Consider the following 21,575-nt stretch of genomic DNA (forward strand, 5'->3'; position numbering starts at 1 on the left):
ATTGATTTCATGCCAGTGTCTGATGGGCTCTAAGAAGAAAAGGCTACCACACACAAGGACTTCTCGTCCTCTGCACTGTGAACCTGTTATCTGAAATGATTGTCAATCTTTCTGTTGTGTGGTTTGTAAAGGAACTAGTTCATTTTCAAGTTGGCTCTAAGGTGCAGAAGCACTCAAGTTCCTAAGAACAGGCATGCTAATAAAATGGTATTAATAATGGCCTACTGTAAGAGTTGATCTGTTTAGTACCTGAAGTTCTTTCATATTCTTTATGTTCAAAGGCTTCAAAGCAAGTTTTTTAAATGTTTTACAGGTTCTGAAAAATAATTAAAGCTACAAAAAATACTCCGATATTCTTTGGTCCAAAATGAAAGGAGAATTCGCAAACTGTAGTTGCTTTAGAAAAACCACTGAAAGCACACATGACTCTTGCTCTTTAATGAGGTCTCCAAAATAAGAAAAGCAGAGGCTCTTCAAGGCTTAGGAGGCAACATTTTTTAACAGATGGCAAAGGATTTCAGAGGCTGGAGTTTCTAGTTATTTTTACACCTTATTTGATTTTATAACAGAATAATAGGTTGTTTTCATTGGTCTTTAGTAACTTCTCTTCCCTGTTTCTGACCTCTTTGAAGTTCTGCTTTCTTTATTTTCTGGTTTCTCAGTTCATCATTCCTTTTTGGCAGATGCGGAGGGGTCAGTGGGATGGGGGCTGTTGACTACAAGGCGTTGACTCAGGATTGGGCAGCCCACCTGAATCTGAATCCTGGTGCTAATATGACTTGTGTGACTTTGGATGAGTTACTTACTCTGTGCCTCAGTCTCCCTATCTGTAGAATGAAAATAATAACTGTACTTTCCTCATAGGGTTGTTGGGAGGATTGAGTGGTTTATCCAGGGTAAGTGTTCAGAGCAGCGTAGTACACATAGTAGGCACTCGAGAAAAGTGAGCTGTTATTTACTTAAACTATATGAACTGTTAAAGAAAAAAAGTTAGCCTAGCTATGTCCCAATAAACTTTAGGAAATCCAGCAAGCTTGATTTTCTATACATTTCTGTGTATTTCACTGTTGATGCAAACTTTTAGTTTCAAGGTGACGTTGGCAGTGGCGTTCTGAGTTCTTGCAGTGCTAAATTCCCATTACCACTTGGACTCAGAAATTACTTGAGGCCATATTTTGTTTGTTGCTATAAACAATAGCAGCAAGAGAAGGCGCCTTTCAATTCCTCTGCCTTGAAAACGTGCATATACCAGGGGACCCAGTTGGAGGCAGTCGAGTTAAATCCAGCTGTTATCCTATAGTTGGAGGTTGGTTTTTTATTTGAAATGTTTATAACATGCACTTTTCCACAGCGAGGACCCTTTTTGAAAAATTAAGAATGTGGCAGTGTCTCTTTAGAAAATTACCATCTTGCACTTGTGCTTTCTGTTTCTACCAGAGGAACAACAAGTGGTAAAAAAAAAAAAAAAAAAGAAAGCCTTTTGTCTGTGAGGTGCAAGAAAGCTCCCTGCATTTGGATTCCAGAAGCCAGGTTCAAGTCCCAGTTCTCTGCTTGTTAACTCCGGGACGCTGGGCAAGTAATTTTCCCTCGCTGCTGGTAGCTCCTGCGTCTGTAAGACAGAGCTAATCAAACCTGCCCTGCCAAGCTCCCAGAGTTCATCAGAGAATCCAGTGATATCATGTAGATCAGAGCCCTTTGTGAACTGTGCAACATTATTATTATTGCATTAATGTGTTATATAAGCCGTCGCTATTTGGAGAACTGCTGTAAGAGGGCAGCTATCCTCTCTGTTCTTGGCCCATCTTCCCTGTAGCCTCCTTCTCCCTCTCCTGTCACCATTGAGATGTGCAGGCATCTCTCAAATGGACACGAAGCCACTGGTACACCTTACGAGTTTCCATTTTATTTATTCCTAAAATGGTAGTACTGGATAGCCAGCAGTCACAGGGGAGGCCAAGACGATCCCTGCATCGGGGAAATTTGCTTGCCTTTTTCTCCAGGTCTCAGGATGGAAGTCTTTCCCTTTTCAGAGCTAGACGTTACCTCAGATCCTCAGGCCACTCTCCTTTGATCCATACTAGACTATTGGATGCTTTCGCTCCTGCGGTTAGAAGAGACCCAGGCTGCTTAGGGGGCTTGATTACTCTCTAAGTTCATACCATTTTCCTGGTTTGCACAGGATGGGTGCCTGGTACCCTTTTCTTGGTACTTGAATTTCTTTCTCAATATCTTGAAATGACGCCATAAATAGCTCTTAGAAATTTCATGTGCTGACATTAGTTTCATATTGCTGTTCCTTGACTCTTTATTTTGATAGATAATGCCTTTGTATTTCCATATTAATTTTTTCGTCTTCCAAGCGTGTAATTAAGAGGGCTTGAGGCTGAGGACATTTTCTGAGCACATGGAACCTAACAACGTTATTATACATGTAGTAGACATTTAGTGAACATTCTTTGACTTAAGCTGGACAAGGAGGGATGTCTTAGAATTGCTTGGATATGTTCATCTTAACAAATTCTGTTGCATGCCTAGAAATCAAGTTCCCTGTCTGCAAGATGAAACAGGGCTCATACTTAGTCTTTCTTTCCTTGGTCAAAAAGCAAATGAGTACAAGAGTTCTTTGAATCCAGTGACGGAAGGGAGAGGTCTCACACATTGCTTTTCTTCCCAGCGTCTTGATTTTGGGGTGTTCGTGATGGGCAGTTTAAGTTTAGGTTAGTTTTTGCTTTGATGGTTGGTATATTTGGTATGGCAAGGAGTGAGGGACGTTGAAGGGCAATAGTTGACAGAAAAAGTAAAAGTAACTTGTTTGTAACTCATTCACCTCTTACCCCTTGCCTGCAAATCCTGACAACGCACAATGGTGCCCTATGTCTAAAGAAATCTCTAGCATGTGATAATTGTTATGTGTTGATATCATGTCCTCAACTTTTTGTAAGAAGGAAGCACTCTTTATTTCCCTATGCCTCTTAAAACGGAATGGGCTGCTCCGTCAGGGAGTCATGCCTTCCCCTCCATGGGGCTATTGAGGCAGAGGTGGCCTAGAAAGGGGATTCTTAGCACCAGATAAAAACCAACCAAACCCGTTGCCGTCGAGTCTGTTCCGACTCATAGCGATACACTAAATTCCCTTATGGCCTTGAGATTACTTAGGTGGGGACTTAAGAGAGTGGGGACTGTGCTTTGAGGGTTACTTCTAGCAGGCCTAGAATTGGCCAGCTATTTTACTGGAAGAAGACATATACCTGCTGGCATTGCCTCCTGGCCCTGATGTGAAACGTAGCACCGCTTGAGGGTCCTGTTTGGGGACAAGAGTGGGAAGGAGGATTGGTGCTTGATTTCAGTGAGACCCCGGGAGGGCGTTGCCCTTGACTCTGGCTATGTGACTAGCAGGATTTGAGAAACCCCGGCCAAGATTCCATTTTGAGCTTCCTGTTCCGGGGGGTTCCTTGGTGGCTCCAGACCTGGGAGAGAAAGTGGATGTTTTTCTGGACTGCTTGCTGCGGGACCCATTGAGTGTTTCAAGCCGGGGCCGTGTTTAACCCTGCTTGGCATTTCTTTCTTCCCTGTTATCAACTCTAAGATGACATGATTATTTCTCCAGAAGTTCCAATTACTTCTGTGTCATGAGCAGTTTTTCCATGTTGACAAAGACTGTCTAGATGGCCTCGCTTCTTAAAGTTACAGCTGCAGACCATCAGCCCCTCACCTGGGAGCTTGTGAGGAAGGTGGAATCTCAGGCCCCGCCCCAGACGCACGGACTCAGTCTGCAGTTTAATAAGAGCCCCAGGTGATTGGTATGTAAAGGAAAGTCAGAGATGGCTGGGCTAGAGGAGCAGTTCCCATCCTGGCTTCAGCTCCCTTGAGATGGCGCTGTCCAATAGAAATATGACATGAGCCACACGTGGAATTTACAGGTTTCCTGTAGCCACATTAAAACAGTGAAGAAACTGATGAGATTGATTTGAATAATATATCTTATTTAATCCAGCATATCCAAACCGTCATTTCAACATGTAACCAGTATAGCAGTTGTTAGTGAGATATTTCCCTCTCTTTTTCACACTGAGTTGTTGGAATCCGGTGTATATTTTACACCTGCAGCACACCCAGCTGGGACTAGGCCCATTTCGAGTGTTCAGCGGTGGACAGCGCGGCGGTGAAAGAGACACTCAGGCCTTGCTTTGCTAATGACTTGATCAGATTCGCTGTGGGGCCGGGGCCGCCTCAGTGATAACTTACATTAACGTTAGGTGTGATTGATGCTAAGCCCTCTGCCCGGTGCTTTTGCCAACATCTCATTTTAATCCTCACAACATTGCTTTGAGGTAGAAACTATTCATATCCCACTGAGTCTTAGGTCTAAGGGGAAACAGGAAGTAGCAGCACCAGGACCCGAACTCAAGCCAGTTGTCCTCATGGGCCCGCAGCCTCAGCCAGTACTCTATATACAGCCTCTGTGCAGCTTCCCGCTGCTCTCATGACTACAGAGGCTCTTCTTAGTTTCAGTTTTGCAAGCTGTAGTCAGAAGGGGCCATTGGTTGGTATATGTCGAAAATGCAAGCTTCTGCCTTGAGGGGAACTTCAAAGAGCTCAGGCGGTGTTTTCTTCTCTGACTTTTCAGAAAGGGTGAGGAGTCCGAAATAGAGCTGCTCTTGTCCTGGGAATACTCTAGACCAGTGCTTTTCCACCCTGGCTGCTCACTAGAACCTCCTCTCCAGTTTTAAATTACCTGACACCCGGGTCCTACCCGCAGTGATTCATATTTAATCGATCTAGGTGAGACTCAGGTCCCTGTGGCACAAACTGTTAAGTGCTCGACTCCTAATCAAAAGGGTGGTGGTGATGGTTGGTTCGGACTCACAGTGACCCTGTAGGACAGAGTAGAACTGCCCCATAGGGTTTCCAAGGAGCGCCTGGTGGATTTGAACTGCCCACCTTTTGGTTAGCAGCTGAGCTCTTTACCACTACGCCACCAGGGCTCTGAACTCATCCAGAGGTATCTCAGAAGAAAGGCTTGGCGATTTAGTTCAGAAAATGACAGCCTTGAAAACCCTCTGGAGCATAGTTCTACTCTGAAATACATGAGGTCACCGTGAGTTAGAATTGACTCCATTAGCATCTGGTTTAACTGGTTAGGGTAAGACTGAGGAATCCCTGAGTGGTACAGATGGTTAACATGCTCAGCTGCTAATAGAGAGGTTGGAGGTTCAAGTCTACCCAGAGGCTCTTTGGAAGAAAGGCCTGGCAATCTACTTCTGAAAAACCAGCCATGGAAAACCCTCTGGAGCATAGTTCTACTCTGCACACATGGGGTTGCCATGAGTCAGAGCTGACTGTACGGCAACTGGTTTTTAGGGTGAGTCCCAGACATCTGTACTTTTCAGGTCAGTTATTTTGCTGTTGTTCAGAGTATACATAGCAAAACATACACCAGTTCAACAGTTTCTACGTGTCCAGTTCAGTGGCATTGATTTTATTCTTAGAGTTGTGCAGCCATTCTCACCCTCCTTTTCCGAGTTGTTCCTTCCTCGTTGACATAAACTTACTACCCCCTAAGGTATCTGTCTAGCCTTTCAAGTTGCTGTTGTCAATTTGATCCCATATAGATAGTTCTTAAAAGAGCTTACCGCTCAAGGCTGACATTCTTTACTAGTTAAGCCAAACTATTGTTTGATTTTAAGAAAACTGCAGGGGATAATTTTGGTTTAGGGTTTAAAGATTATCTCAGGGCAATAGTTTCAGGCGTTCATCCAGCCTCCATGGCTCCAGAAAGTCTAGAGTCTATCATAATTTCAAAGCCTGTTCTGCATTTCCACCCATTTGATCAGGATTCTTGTATAGAATCTTTGATCAAAATGCTCAGTAATGGTAGTGGGCACCATCCAGTTCTGGTCTCGTGATAGACGAGGCAGTTCAGATATCTGCACTTTTTTTTTTTTAAGTGCTCCAGGTGATTCTAACGAGATCCACTGCTGGGAACAAGTGCTCCTCCAACTTTAATGTGCTGTGAATCACCGGATTGAAATGCACACTCTGACTCAGGAGGTCGGGGGTGGAGCCTGAGAGGCTGTATTTCTAATAAAGCCCCAGGTGGTGCTGAGGTGGCTGGTCTGTGGCTGACACTTTGAGTAGCCATCTGCATCAGAATCACCTGAAGGGGTTTTTCTTTTTGTTTTTTAACTACCAGTTTCCTGGCTTCCTGCCTGGAGTTTCTGATTCAGTAGGTCTGGGGTGGGGCCTGGGCTCTATTTTAGAAGGCTTGATGTTTTCAGTATTTCACCATTAAGTATTATGCTTACTTTAGGCTTTATGTAGACACATTTTTAGTGCACTGTTTTGGTCATAAATGGATGTTGAATTTTACCAAGCGTCTTTCTTTTCTGCCTTCATGGAGCTAATATATTTTTCCCCATCCTTAAACCTGTTATATGTGATTGCCTATTCTACGGGAATTTCTAAATTTGCACTGCTGGAATGAACCCCACGTGGACATGATCCCCCTTATACAGTGCTGGGTTGGATTTGACAATATTTTTTTCAGCATTTTTGCATCTGTATTCTTGAAAGAAATTTGGCTTTAATTTCCTTTCCCATACCGTCATTGTTTATCTTAGTATCATGATTGTATTAGCCTGATCGAGTGAGTTAGGAGTCCCTAGGTGGCACAGGTGGTTAAGTGCTTGACTACTACCCAGAAGGTTAGAGGTTCAAGTCTACCTAGAGGTGTCTCTGAAGATAAGGCCTGGCCATCTACTGCTGAAAACTCAGCTATGAAAGCCCTATGGAGCATAGTTTTATTTTGACATGTGTGGGGTCGCCGTGAGTCAGAATCAACTCGATGATGATTGGTTTGGGGGTTTGCTTTGGTTTTGGTTTTATAAAGCGAGTTGGGGGTCATCCCTCTTTTTCTGTTCTCTGAAAGTTTGTACAAGATTGGGATTATGTGCCCCTTGAATGTTTGGTGAACTGGCCCACAGAGCCACCTGGGCCTGGTGGTTTTGGTGTGGGGAGGTTTTAAACTACCATTTAATTTCTGCCTGCCACGTCTGTATTTGTCTGTCTTCTCGTCCTAAATCCTAATGTTGTTGTATGTTCCTACTTTTTTTTTTAATTAATCTTACCAGACCCATTAAAAACCCGTTGCCGTTGAGTCGATACCAGCTCGTAGTGACACTATAAGACAGAGTAGAACTGCCTCATAGGGTTTCCAAGGAGCGGCTGATAGATTCGAACTGCTGACCTTTTGGTTAGCAGCCAGAGCTCTTAACCACTGTGCCACTGAGGCTCCAGTCTCACCAGAGACTTGTCAATTCTGATTATGATACCAACTTAATAATACAGTTTTGTTCATCTGTTTCCAGGTTCTTGAGATTTTTTTCATTTTTTTTAAGGAATAACTTTATATGATTTAAAGTCAAATTTGTATCAAAATATATTCAGAGAAGTCTTGCTGCCATTCCTGTCTCCTGCCAGCCATGCGGTTTCTCTTACCCCTCTATACATAATCACTTTTGTTAGTTTGTATTTCACTGTTCTATGGGTTTGTTGTTTTTTATTTTTATTTTTTTGCAGATGTGAACAAACACACACACAAACACACAAGCACGTGTATTTGCCATCCCCCCTTTTCTTACACGAAAAGCGTACTCTGTACACTATTCTGTCTCTGGCTCTTTTCAAGGGAAAATACAGCCCAGAAATCACGCTTCTCTTCATTTTCTCCTTCCTTTTTTCTTTGGATTTATTCTGCTGTTCTTAAGTTGGATGTTTCCAAACACAGTACTTTCATTATGATTTTGTTCTAGTATATTCTAATTTCCGTTATGGTGATTTCATTCATCTGTGAGTTGTTTAGAAGTTTGTTTTTAAATATACAAATGTGTTTTCTAGGTATGTTTTTATTGATTTCTAATGTAAGTGCATTAAAGAATGAGGTCTGAAGTTCATTGAGGATGATTTTACGTGCTATTTTGGGTCTTTCACTTAGCATAACGCTTTTTATGTTCACGTTGTTGCATGTACCAGCAGTTCATGCCTTTCTGTTGCTGAGTGGTATTCCGTAATATAGCTGTAACATAATTTGTCCATTCACTAGCTGGTGGACATTTGACTTGATCTAGTTTTGGGTCATCATGCATAAAGCTGCTGTGAACATTTACCTCCACATCTTTGTACGGACTTATGTTTTTATTTCTGTTGTGTAAATACTAAGTATGGCGTTGCTGGGCTGTATGGTAAGTGTACGTTTACCTTTACAGGAAGTTACCAAACTGTTTTCCAAAGTCCCTGTACCATTTTGCATCCCACCAGCAGAGTATCAGTGTTCCAGTTGGGCCAGCCTTCCCTGGCGCTAAATATTGTCAGTTTTTAAAATTGTAGCCATTCGAGTGGATGTGTAATGGTGTCTCATGGGCTTTTAATTGGCCTCTTTCTGAAGACTAACTGGCATGTTGCCCATGTCTTCATGTGCTCATTGGCCATTTGTATATGTTCTCTGGTGAAGAGTCTGTTCAGATTTTGCCTGTTTTTTATCGAATTACCCAAAACCAACCCAAACCCAGTGCCCTCGAGTCGATTCTGACTCATAGTGACCCTATAGGACAGAGTAGAACGGCCCCATAGAGTTTCCAAGGAGCGCCTGGTGGATTTGAACTGCTTACTCTTTGGTTAGAAGCCATAGCTCTTCACCACTACGCCACCAGGGTTTCCGAATTGAACTAGATTGTTTTATTATTGAGTTGTAAGAGTTCTTTACATATTCTGGATAAAAAAAAAATTCTGGATACAACACCTTTATCAGATATGTGATCTGCAAATATTTTCTCCCAAACTGTGGCTTGCCCTTTCACTTTCTCAGCTGTGCCTTTGGAAGAGCAAAACTTTTTATTTTTGATGAAGTCCAACTGATCCTTTTTTTTTTTTCCAGTATGGTTTTAGGCTTTTTGTCTAAGGAATTTTTATCTAAGAAATCTTTGCCTAACCCAAATTTGCAAAAAATTTCCCCTGTGTTTCCTTCTAGAACTTTTACAGTTTTAGCTCTTACATTTAAGTCTATCACGGCAGACAGACCCCAGGGTGGCCACATGATTTCTGCACCTTGGTGTTCACACCCATTGTAACCCCTTTCCCTTGAGTGTGGGTGGAACCTGTGGCTTACTTCTAGCCAATAGTATATGAAAGAGTAAGGAATTTTGAAGATGTAGTTAAGGTCACAAATCAGTGATTTTGAGTTACTCAAAAAGGCATTTATCCTGGGTGGGCCTGATTTAATCAGCTGAAAGGCCTTACAAGAGGCACTGGGCCTTCCTTGAAGTCAGAGATTATCCTTGCTGTCTTGATGGAAGGGAGCAGCTGTGTTGAGGAAGTGGCCATGGCCAGGAATGTTGGGCGGCCTCCAGCCCGCAGCCAGCAAAAAGCCAGACCGTCAGCTATGTAGCTGTAAGGAAGTGAATTCTTCCAACAACCTTGATGCACTTGGCAGTAGCTTTTTACCCAGCCAGGCCCCAGATGAGACTGCAGCCTGGGTAACACCTCGATTGCAACCTTGTGAGACTGAGCAGAGGACCCAGGTAAGCTGTGCTTGGACTCCTGAGCACAGAAACTGTGGGATCATAAATATGTGTTGTTTACAACTGCTAAATTTTGGTAATTTGTTATGCAGAAATAGAAAACTAATACATCTGTGCTCCATTTCAAGTTAGTTTTGTATGTTGTATGAAATGAGGGTCAAAGTTCATTTATTTTTCCATATGGATATCAAATTTCTCCAGGGTCATTTGTGGAAATGACTACTGTTTTCCCATTGAGTTACTTTGGTACCTGTATAAGTTTCCTAGGCTGCTATAACAAAGCACTGCAAACTGGGTGGCTTGAAACAACAGAAATTAATTCTCTCACAGTTCTGGAGGCCAGAAGTCTGAAATCAAGGTGTTGGCAGGGCCGTGCTCCCTTATGGAGTTTCTAGTGAAGAACGCTTCCTTGCCTTTTCCATCTTCTCAGGGTTGCTGGCAATCCTTGGCATTCCTTGGCTTGCAGCTGTATCACTCCAATTTCTGCCTCCATCTTCCCTGTGTGTGCGTGACTGTGTTCCTTCAAATCTCTCTCTCATTATAAGGACACTTGCGATTGGATTAGGGCTCACCTGATCCGTCATGACCTCATCTTAACTTGATTGCATCTGCAAACACCCTGTTTCCAAATAAGGCCACATTATTAAGTCCTATACCTTCTGGGAGGACACAGTTCAACTCACAACAGTAGCTTGGTTGAAAACGAATTGATCATTGAAAAAAAAATGTTTTTTTTATTAGGACCTCTAAAGAATGGGTCTAATTCTGGACTCATTTTGCTCCACTGATCTGTGTGTCTATCCTTATGCCAGTACCACACCGTCTGGATTACTGAGGCATTCTTGAAGTCAGGTAGGGGGAGTACTACAACTTTGTTTTTTTTTCAGGATTCTTTTTGCTATTCTTTGTCCTTTGCCTTTCCATACATAAATTTTAGAATCAGCTTGTAAATTTCTGCAGAAAAAGCCTGTTGGTACTTTCATAGGGACTGAATTGAATCTACTGATCAGTAGTGACATAACAATATTGGGTCTTCTGATACTTATGCGTGGTCTGTCTTCCCATTTGTCTAGATCTTGAATTTCAGCAGCGTTTTGTAGTTTTCAGTGTACAGATCTTGCACATATATTGTTAGGTGTATCTGTAAATATTCATGATTTTTTGTTTTTGAAAATTGTATTTTTATATTTCATTGTCCATTGCTAATAATGCAAATACAGTCAATTTTTGTATATTCATCTCATGCATCATGCAACCTTGCTAAATTTGATTAGTTCTAGTAGCTTTTCTGCAGTATTCTGAAGATTTTCTACATATATGAGCATGTTATCTGCAAATGCAGTTTTTTCCTTCCAATATATCATGTCTTTTATTTCTTTTTCCTGCTTTAATACAGTTGCTAGGACCTCCAAAAGATGTTGAACACGAGTGTAAGAACAAACATCCTTGCCTTGTTCCCACTCTTTGTGGGAAAGCATTTTGTCTTTCACCATTGAGTATGATGTTAGCTCTAGGTTTTTCATAGATGTCCTTGTCCATTCCTAGTTTTTTATCGTGATTGGAGGTGGGATAATATTTGTAGAGGCCATGTCTTAGACAGTCTTCATCAAGATAGTGTACCTCATGAATGGCCACATTGACTCTACGTATAGTCACCTTCATACGCGTTATCTACCACTACCCCGATGTCATGGATTGAATTATATCCCCCGAAAAATGTGTGTATCAGTTGGGCCTCACCATGATTCCCGCTTTGTGTGAGTTTCCTGTTACGTTGTAAATCCTGCCTCTATGATGTTCATGAGGGAGGATGGGCGGCAGTTGTGTTACTGAGGCAGGACTCAACCTACAAGTTTGGATTGTGTTTTGAGGAAATCTCTTGAGATATAAAACACAGAAGCAAGCAGAGAGACAGGGGGACCTCTTACCACCAAGAACGCAGCACCAGGAGCAGAGCGTGTCTTTTGGACACGGGGTCCCTGAGCCTGAGAAGGTCCTCAACCAGGGGAAGATGGAGGACAAGGACCTTTCTCCAGAGCCGACAGAGACAGAAAGCCTTCCCCTGGAGCTGACACTCTAAATATGGACTTTTAGCCTACTTTACTGTGAGGAAATAAATTTCTCTTTGTTAAAGCTATCCACTTGTGGTATTTCTGTTATGGCAGCGCTAGATGAATAAGACACCCGACTACCCATCTCTTCCTCCTAGTGTTGATATCCAGAGCTTGGAAATTCTTTTCACTCCTCTGTGGAGCAGCATCTAATTCTCCTTCAAAAGGCATGCAAATTGTCTGTGTAGGATTCATATCTGTCATTGTCGACGAAGTACTGGAATTTCTTCATCTTTTCTTTGCCAATCTTTTCATATTGGTTTTGGTTCCCTTTCACCTCCTTGCCTTTTTTTTTTCCTTTTAATTTCTGCCTTTTCTCTTAAATTATTTCTTCCGTATCTATAAAACCTTCTTCCTTGCTAAAAATACTAAATTCTGGAAATGTGCATGTTCAGTCCTTTCACCTTCTTTGGTAGCAGAGGTGGGTGGCAGCTTGTGTTTATAGCTAGGATATTAGGTAACTGCTCCAAGTAAGAAGATAATCACTGTCCATACCGTCTGGGTCACTGTAAGTCTTTTTCTTTGGACTCTCCAAGGCTTCTGGCTAAGCCAATCTCTGGGAATTCCTTTGGGACACTCCTTCTGTAACTACTATGACAAAATGCCTGTTGGACAGGCTACTAGTCCTACTGCTAATCTCTGCTAACTTTCAAGGTTAACCTACTCTTGTAAATTAGGGCCAATTAAGACAAATCAAGCCCAGCATTTTTCAACAATTAGGAGACACTTGGTAGCATTTAAACCTCTCGATTGATTCTTTTTGCTTCTAGGCTACGTAGAGAAGACTCAGGAAGCTCCAAATCCAAATTATTCGGCATATTTCTGGAATTCTTCTTTGGAATTGCCATCAGAGACCCTGGCACATTTTAGCAGATATCTTCAGTGGTGTCAGATCATTGAGTGAGAATTGGACCTTGGGCTCTAGACCACAGTCATTTTGAGACACATCTGTTCAATATGGATAGTGGGCACTGGTGCTGTGGGGAATATTGTTTTAAAAATTGAGATATGGTTAAAATTCACAAGTGGTATGTTATATAGCTTTTAACTCTTAAGGCGGTTTCAAAAGCAGAATTTCAAAAATACTTAGAGCAGTGGCAGGATTGCTGGAATAAGTGCAGACCATCGCAGGGGACTTCTTTGAAGACTAGCTCGTTTAATGATGTATGCTCTGGTACGCTTTTGAACAAAAGTCTCGTTATATCGTAATCACACCTCATGGGGTATTCATTCTGTTTTTTGTCCACTAGCAGTACAGCTTTTCCTTCTTTTAAACATCATTGTAAAAGAATCTTCCATGATACAGAATAATATTGCAGTGGGTAAATGAGAAGGAATGTACTACTTCAGTGGGGAAAAAACATTATTTGTTTACTCTTCTTTAAAATAAAGGCTGAGTTGAAAGCAGAGACTCTTAATAGAGACTTGTACACCAATGTTCATTGCAGCACTATTCACCATAGCCAAATGGTGGAAACAGCCTAAATGCCCATCAGCAGATGAATGGATAAACAAAATGAGGTACACACATACAATGGAGTACTACACAGCCAGTAGGAGAAATGAAGTCTTGATACATGCTACACGATGGATAGAGCTTAAAATAAAGGCTGATGTTCTTTTTTGTGGTCATCAGATTTTGTTACATAGAGATGAAACTCCCAAAAACCTTTGTGTTTTTTTTTTTATGCAAGCAGGAGGGACAATGTCCTCATGTTGATTTGATCATCTATTAGAGAGTTAGAGTGGCAGACATCTGTTAGAGGTTAAAAGGGCTAGACTGACTGGGTTTGAATTCTAATTTTAACAGTTAATAGGTGTCATGGATTGAATTGTGTGCCCCCCAAAATATGTGTCAACTTAGCTAAGCCTTGATTCCCAGTATTCTGTGGTTGTCCTCCTTTTTGTGATCTGATGTAATTATCCTCCATTTTGCAATGGGCAGTAAATCCTAACCTTTGCTTGTGGTTATAATCCCATTTGTGAATGGCTTGTGTTTGTTATATTAATGAGGCAGGATTAGGTTATGTCAATGAGGATTAGGTTCTGTTTACTATGTTAATGAGGCAGGAGTAGAGTGTATTTTGAGTCTGTCTCTCTTGAGATATAAATGAGATTAAACAAGCAAACAAGGGAAGCAGAAGTGGGGGAAGAGAGATGCTAAGCCACATGAAGATCGCCCAGGAGCAGAAGTTCAATGAGACAAGGACCATCTTCCGAGTGGACAGAGAGAGAAAGCCTTCTGGAGCTGGCACCCTGAATTCAGACTTCTAGCCTCCCAAGTGGAATGTATGAAGTATGAATCTAGGAAAATTGGAAATCATCAGAAATGAAATGGAAGGCATAAACATTGATATCCTAGGCATTAATGAGCTGAAATGGACTGGTATTGGCTATTTTGAATCAGGCAATCCTATGGTCTACTATGCCTGGAGTGACAAATTGAAGGGGGATGGCATCGCATTCATTGTCAAAAAGAACATTTCAAGATCTGTCCTGAAGTACAGCGCTGTCAGTGATAGGGTAATATCCATATGCCTACAAAGAGGACCAGTTAATATGACTATTATTCAAATTTGCACATCAATCACTAATGCCAATGATAAAGAAATTGAAGATTTTTACCAACTTCTGCAGTCTAAAATTGATTGAATATGCAGTCAAGATTCATTGATAATTACTGGTGATTGGAATGTGAAAGCTGGAAACAGAGAAGGAGGATCAGTAGTTGGAAAATACAGCCTTGGAGGTAGAAACAATGCCAGAGGTGACATGATTGAATTTTGCAAGACCAACAACTTATTCATTGGAAATACTTTTTTCAACAACATAAACAGCAATTATGCATGAACCTCACTGGATGGAATACACAGGAATCAAATTGACTACTTCTGTGGAAAGAGACCATGGAGAAGCTCAATATCATCAGTCACAACAAGGCCAGGGGCCAACTGCAGAACAGACCATCAATTGCTCAGGTGCAAGTTCAAGTTGAAACTGAGGAAAAGACAAGCCCACAAGAGCCAAAGTATGGTCTTGAGTATATCCCATCTGAATTTAGAGACCATCTCAAGAATAGATTTGACACATTGAACACTAATGATGGAAGACCAAATGAGTTGTGGGATAGCATCAAGGACACCATACATGAAGAAAGCAAAAGGTCGTTAAAAAGACAGGAAAGAAAGAAAAGACCAAAATGGATGTCAGAAGAGACTCTGAAAGTTGCTCTTGAACATAGAGCAGCCAAAGCTAATGGAAGAAATGATGAAGTAAAACAGCTGAACAGAATATTTCAAAGGGCAGCTCGAGAAGACAAAGTACTGTAATGACACGTGCAAAGACCTGGAGCTAGAAAACCAAAAGGGAAGAACGCGCCGAGCATTTATCAGGCTGAAAGAACTGAAGAAAAAATTTAAGCATTGAGTTGCAATATCGAAAGATTCTATGGTCAGTAGAATACTGAACGATGCAGGAAACATCACAAGATGATGGAAGGAATACATAGAGTCATTATACCAAAAATAATTGGTCAACATTCATCCATTTCAGGAGGTAGCATATGATCAAGAACCTACGGTACTGAAGGAAGAAGTCCAAGCTACACTGAAGGCATTAGTGAAAAACAAGGCATTCATGGATTACCAATTGAGATGTTTGAACAAACGGATGCAATTCTGGAAGCGCGCACTCGTTTATGCCAAGAAATTTGGAAGACAGCTTCCTGGCCAACTGACTGGAAAAGATCCATATTTATGCCTATTCCCAAGAAAGGTGATCTAACTGAATGTGGAAATTATAGAACAATATCATTAAGATCACACACAAGCAAAATTTTGCTGAAGATCATTCAAAAGTGGCTGCAGCAGTATATCGACAGGGAACTGCCAGAAATTCAGGCCAGTTTCAGAAGAGGATGTGGAACCAGGGATATCATTGCTGATGTCAGATGGATCCTGGCTGAAAGCAGAGAATACCAGAAGGATGTTTACCTGTGTTTTATTGACTATGCAAAGGCATTCGCTGTGTGAGTTGTAACAAATTATGGGTAACATTGCAAAGAACGGGAATTCCAGAACACTTTATTGTGCTCATGACGAACCTGTACGTAGGCCAAGAGGCAGTTGTCCAGATAGAACAAGGGGATACTGATTGGCTTAAAGTCAAGAAAGGTGTGCGTCAGGGTTGTATCCTTTCACCATACCTCTTCAATCTGTATGCTGAGCAAATAATCTGAGAAGCTGGACTACATGAAGAAGAACAGGGCATCAGGATTGGATGAAGACTTATTAACAATTTGTGTTATGCAGATGACACAACCTTGCTTGCTGAAAGTGAAGAGGACGTGAAGCACTTATTAATGAAGATCAAAGACCACAGCCTTCAGTATGGATTACACCTCAACATAAAGAAAACAAAAATCCTCACAACTGGACCAATGAGCAACGGAGAAGAGATTGAAGTTGTCAAGCATTTCAGTTTATTTGGATCCATAATCAATACCCATGGAAGCAGCAGTCAAGAAATCAAACGTATTGCATTGGTCAGATCTGTTGCAAAAGGCCTCTTTAAAGTGTTAAAAAGCAGAGATGTCATTTAAGGTGATAGTGCACATGACCCAAGCCATGGTGTTTTCAGTTACCTTATGCGTGTGGAAGCTGGACAATGAATAAGGCAGACCAAAGAAGAATGGATGCATTTGAATGATGGTGGTGGTGAAGAATATTGAATATGCCATGGCCTGCCAGAAGAACGAACAAATCTGTCTTGGAAGAAGTCCACCCAGAATGCTTCTTAGAAGTGAGGATGGTAAGATTTTGTCTCATGTACTTTGGACGTGTTATCAAGGGGGACCAGTCCATGGAGAAGGACATCATGCTTGGTAAAGGAGAAGGTCAGCATAAAAGAGGAAGACCCTCAACGAGATGGCTGCAACAGTGGGCTCAAACATGGCAAGGATTGAAGGATGGCACAGGACTGAGCTGTGTTTGTGTTCTGTTGTACATAGGGTCGCTGTGAGTCGGAACCAACTCAACGGCACCTAACAACAGCAACAGCAGCCTCCTAAACTGTGAGATGAGATTTCTGTTTGGTAAAGCCAGCCTCTTATGGTGTTGCTGTTGTAGCGGCACTAGATAACTAAGACAGTAGGCAGCAAGTTTTGTTTAGCCTCTCTGTTCCTTGGATTTGTCATTTGGGGATAGTAATAGTAGTTGCCTTATAAGGTTGTTGGGAGGATTAAATGAGTCATCTGTGCTTAGAACAACGCCTGGTGTTGCTGTAGTTAGTTGCCTTTGAGCCGATTCTGACTCATGGCTACCCCAAGTGTGCAGAGTAGAATTGCTCCATAGGGTTTTCATGGCTGTGACCTTTCAGAAGCGGAGTGCCATACCTGTCTTCCAAGGCGCCTCTGGATGGATTTGAATCTCCAACCTTTTGGCTAGTAGTCGAGTGCTTAACCATTTGTGCCACCCAGGGACTCCTAAACAATGCCTAGTTCGTAGTAAGTGATTGATGGTTTGGAGCTCTGGTCATCCATAAGTGGATGTTCGATTTGGCTTTATTCATATAGTATCACCTGCAGTATTGTCCTTATTGTTAATTAACTTTTCCTATACCTATAATAAAATTTTTTTTTATATACATATTTATTTATTGCTAGTTAACTTTGTTCTATTTATTCATCATCTTCCCAGCTTAGTTGCTAGCTCCTTGAAGACCGTCTCAAGTGTTTTGAAATCTCCCACGGTGGCCGACTATAGGTGTTGCAGTAATTCCCCGGCATATAGGCCATTGATCGTGAGCTCTTTGGAAACATGATTGAATGTCAGTTATATATGCTGAATAAGGAATGTCTCAGAAATGATTGGCCAGTGTCATTCCATTATTTCTCCTAAGAAGCCATGCTAATATTTCAGTGCGGGTTCATTTACTAGGTGTTTAGTGAAGGCTTATGGATGGATTGACACACTGAGTTGTTCTGAAGGGAACCATACATTGGCATGACCATTTTGTAGATTGCTAATGTCTATAGCTTAGTTCCCTTCCTGCCTGTCTCATTATTTTCCCCCCTTTCCCACTTGCTGCTTGAATTAGAGTGTGGACATGCCTGGGGTTTCATCTCATTCCAAATGGTTGATTTGCCTACATTGTTATCCTTTATTCATCTTCTGCATATAGTTTGATTTTAAAATATAGTTGCTGCCAAATCAGACAAAGGCATAGGAAAATCTGGCACATAAATACCATTGCAGCTCTTGCCGACATGCACTGCTGGAAGATATTTACAAGAAATGTTCACAGCAGCATTGTCTGTAATAGCAAAAACTTGGGAAGATTTCAAATGCCTACTGGGAGGAGAATGGGAAAACAAAGCGTGGAACGATGGACTACTATGCAGCAGTGAAGACAAGCGGACTGCAATGCACGCATCCATTTAGGACTCTCACCACTATGCTGAATGCAAAAAGTAAGGGCAGAAGAGTGTATAGTGATTCCATTTATATCAAGTTCAGCAACATGCAAAACTAAGCAGTATATTAAATCATAAACTCAAAAGTCAGTTGTAGGGAGATGGGTTGGAGTAGTTCTAAGGGTGGAAGTTTCTGAGGGTGATGCTATAGTCATTTATTCACTGGAAATTGAGTGTCCAAGCTGTGCTCAGTGTTGTTGGTGCCATAGCCTTTGCCCTTAGGAAGCTCACATCTAGCAGGGAGACACCAGATGTCAACGGATATATAGAGTTCGGGGGAGAAGTGAAAGATTACAAATAGATACGAAGTAGAGAGAAGTGGGGTGTGTGTGTGTGCACGTGCATGGGGTGAAGATGGAGGTCAGGAAAAACCTCGGCATCTCGAAGCAGGTAATAAAAGGACCTGGTGCCCACAAAGCTCCCACTTGCACCTTCAAGTGAAAGTATCTGGAGAAATTGGTTCAACGGCAGGTTATCACGTCTCCAGGCTTTTTCTCCTCTCTTCTAGAAACTATGAGCATTTACTCACCTTAGCTCCCTTTCTCTTCCCTCCCCCTCTCCCATTAATTCTGGTCGAAGGACTCTTTGTCAGTAATGCACAGTCCCTAGGCTTTCCTTCGGAGCCTCTTCGCACAGAGCTGAGAGGGTTCTTAGAAAGCTGGGAGATGTTTTGAACTGACACCTTCATTATCATTAGTGTAGGCTATGACTATTTACATGTTTTTATTCTCATTCTTTCAGTAATGACTGCTTGAATTTTTGTTAAGAAGGTTCCTCTTACTTACAAGTTTGAAATGTACTTTTGGGGCATAGTTCTTGTAGGAGAAAATAGTTCAACAAAATATAGTTTTGTCATGGAGCAGATCAGCTGGGTTCATTAGTTTTGGAATTGGCGAAATAAAAGGGCAATGGTTTACAATACGATAATGTATTTTTCAATACTAAAGCCAAAACAAAACAAAACAAAACAAAAACCTATTGCTGTGACATCAATTCCAACTCACAGCAACCCTACAGGACAAAAGGAAATTGCCCAATAGGGTTTCCAAGGAGCACCTGGTGGATCTGAAGAACTGCTGGCCTTTTGGCTAGCAGCCAAGCTCTTAACCACTGCGCCACCAGGGCTTCATAGTAAAGACAATTGGTGGATGGGAACTTGATCTTGTTCCTATTTTAAAATGTTGTTTACTGGCAGGTATTTAACTGTTACAGATTTCCTTGGTGAATTGAATGATCTGTTTAAATGTATGCAGTATCGTTGCTGGCTAGCCTGAGTACATTTTTAAAAATAATCTTGATGGTAGTTGGATTTTCTAAGCAATAGTTCATTTGTTATATCAATTTCAGCGTATGAAGCATTTTGAAAGCAGCGGTAGTTGCCCTGTTTCATGGGCACAGCTCATTCCCCTAAAGCCAATCAGCTGTCTTGAAGATGTGCCGTTGGTCATGAGGGGACCAAGTACTGAGTTTAATGGATCAGCCCAAATCTGTCCCGAACCGCTGGAACAAATGATTCCAGCTCCACTGGGCCTGAATTACCTTGTTCTTAGTCATCCAAAGGCCTTGACAACATTTGAAGAAGACAAGTAGGTGTATGATAATCTTTCAAATGAATTCTATCACAGTGGTGCGAAGAGTCAGTTTCTAAATGAAATGCTATTGAACGATTTATAATTTCCAAAGAAGAATCATCAGACCAAAGACCCTTTAGCCTGAGATTCAGAACTGAAGCCGCTCCCAAAGTCCACCTTTGAACCAAAGATTAGACACAGGCCTATAAAACAAACAGCAACAAACATGACGAATGTGCTTCTCAGCTCAGCCAAGTATATGAGGTCAAATGGGCAATACCTGCCCAAGAGCAAAGACAAGAAGGCAAGAAGGGACAGGAAACCTGGACGAGTGGACATGGAGAACCCAGGGGGGAAAGGGAAAGGGAAGAGTGCTGACACATTGCATGCGTTGCAACCAGTGTCACAAAACAATTTGTGTATAAATTTTTGGATGAGAAACTAATTTGTGCTGTGAACTTTCACCTAAAGCACAATAAAATTGGAAAAAAAAACAGTTAAATTTAAGGAACTTCTGGTGTATTCCTAGATACTTGAGCTGGACTAGAAGGCAATGAGGAGAGGTCTCTGTGTTAAAGATCCCACAGAAAGATTCCCTGGGCTAGGAGTCCAGTTTTTTCGTTTGATGGAAGTAAGCATACTTTGGAGCTTTGGTGGTGCAGTGGTTAAAGCGCCCATCTGCTAACTGAAAGGTCAGTGGTTCAAACTCACCAGACACTCTGGGACAAAGATGTGGCAGTCTGCGTCCGCAAGGATTTACAGCCTTGGAAACCCTATGGGGCAGTTCTACTCTGTCCTGTAGGGGCGCTGTGAGTCGGAATTGGTTTGGTTTTTGGTTGTAGCCGCTTTAGTGCTACAGTGGCAGAGTTGAGTATAGAAACCATATAGCTGGCAAAGCTTAAAATATTTACTCTGTGGCCCTTTCCAGAACATTTGCTGGCCCTTTGTTCAAAGGAAATTGTACAAAATGAAATAAATCCCTAGTTTTGTAGCCCATAGTTTGTTTTCATATGGATTGAGCCCTCCCGCCCCCCTTAAGAAAATGTATAAGTAAAATGGATAGTTGACATGATCTCAGAATGGCTGCAATGTGAACACTCCTTTTTTGTCCAGAGAGGGGTTTGGCTGAGCGCATCTTTTACCCTTTCTTGCCTCCTAGGTGGTTTACAGTCAGAGCAACTTTATGGGAAAAGTCAGAATAAATCAATCTGGTGCATTCTGTATTTATTGGCACTCAAGGTACAGAGCACTCTATGAGTGGTTCTCCATGGAGGGGGCGGGTGGTGACACTCTCCCTAGAGGCCCAGTTGGAAATTGGGCGGGGTTGTCTTTACTATGAAGCCCTGGTGGCGCAGTGGTTAAGAGCTTGGCTGCTAGCCAAAAGGCCAGCAGTTCTTCAGATCCACCAGGTGCTCCTTGGAAACCCTATTGGGCAATTTCCTTTTGTCCTATAGGGTTGCTGTGAGTTGGAATTGATGTCACAGCAATAGGTGTTTTTTTTTTTTTTTTTTGGTTTTGGCTTTAGTATTGAAAAATACATTATCATATTGTAAACCATTGCCCTTTTATTTCTCCTTTATACTGGAGTTAAGTTATATTGATTTTTTTGGAATCGTGTTAATAATATTTATGATTTTCATCTCAGAATAGTGCAGCGGCTTTATAAAAATTTGTTTATAAAAAAAGGAATCATTGGGTCTCTTACTACTGAGTACCACTGCTCTGAGTATTTGGTGCGTTTTTCAAATCAGACTTCCCAGTTAGGACCTTAGAAAGACCCTGGAATTCTGGACTCTTCAGAGGCTTCTTGTTCATCACTTCTTGTAGCTTTTCACTGCCATCAAGG

The 21,575-nt window shown here is 41.7% G+C and overlaps 1 protein-coding gene across 9 annotated transcripts in view; it reads left to right on the forward strand.

Moving 5' to 3' along the window:
- The window catches only part of MTM1 (myotubularin 1), a 108,473-nt gene that overhangs the window by 1,918 nt on the left and 84,980 nt on the right, over positions 1–21,575 (forward strand). The window lies entirely within an intron of this gene.

This window comes from Loxodonta africana, chromosome X, assembly GCF_030014295.1.
Source record: "Loxodonta africana isolate mLoxAfr1 chromosome X, mLoxAfr1.hap2, whole genome shotgun sequence".
Lineage (NCBI taxonomy): Eukaryota > Metazoa > Chordata > Mammalia > Proboscidea > Elephantidae > Loxodonta > Loxodonta africana.